We start from the raw sequence: 933 nt of genomic DNA on the forward strand, positions 1-933 counted from the left end.
CATTTTAAATAAAAGAATAAATTACATTAACAATTTCTGAACATTTTAATTTGTAAATTGTTGAATTAACAGTTAGACAGTATATTTGGGACAAAAATGCCCCCTAACCTTCTGTGGCCTCCACATCTCCCCTTATAGCCACCCTATCCACCCAAATGAATACTAGGTGTTAAAGTGTTAATAAATATTTAATTTCTTTTTAAACAATTACGCCAAAAAGGAATTTAGAAAAGTTTTACCTGTTACACTAAATTACAATTCAACAATTCAACAGTTTACAAAGTAAAAACAAAATAAAAGAAAATACAGTAAATACAATTTAGAAGGGGTTTACCTATCACACTAAATTGCAATTGAGTTAATTCAGAAGTTTACAAAGTAAAGAACAAAATACCTAAGAAAAAGACAAGAATAATATTTAAATTTCAAAGAAAATACAGTAAAAAGGAATTCAGAAGGGTTTTACCTGTCACACTAAATTACAATTGAGTTAATTTAAAAGTTTACAAAGTAGAAAACAAAATACCTGTAAGCAAAAGACAAGAATATAATTTAAATTTCAAAGAAAATACTATAAAAAGCAAAAAATATGATGTCTTCGTTCTTCTTAGAAAATACGTCATTATCTGAAAGCAAATAGTGCAAAATTAACAGGACTAACGGCAAATACTAATAGGTTTGGTAGAGAAGATCGGACAGATTTCGCCAAGGCAAGCTGGGCAGTCGCCTATTGCTCCTATTCCAGATAACCCACTGTACCCTGTCTGAAAGGAAGTAACGCTAGAGTAGACTCGCGAAAAGTGTATAAGACACTTTTAAGATCAACTAAATAGCTAAGCCCAAGGGAAGTCGTTCGGGGAGGCCCTCCCTAATTCCACAAGGGTGAGAAGAAACACACACGATAACGAAACGTTGAATCATGTAGAACTCGTA

The sequence above is a fragment of the Agrilus planipennis genome, unplaced genomic scaffold, assembly GCF_000699045.2.
Source record: "Agrilus planipennis isolate EAB-ADULT unplaced genomic scaffold, Apla_2.0 scaffold188, whole genome shotgun sequence".
In the NCBI taxonomy this organism is placed as follows: Eukaryota; Metazoa; Arthropoda; class Insecta; order Coleoptera; family Buprestidae; genus Agrilus; species Agrilus planipennis.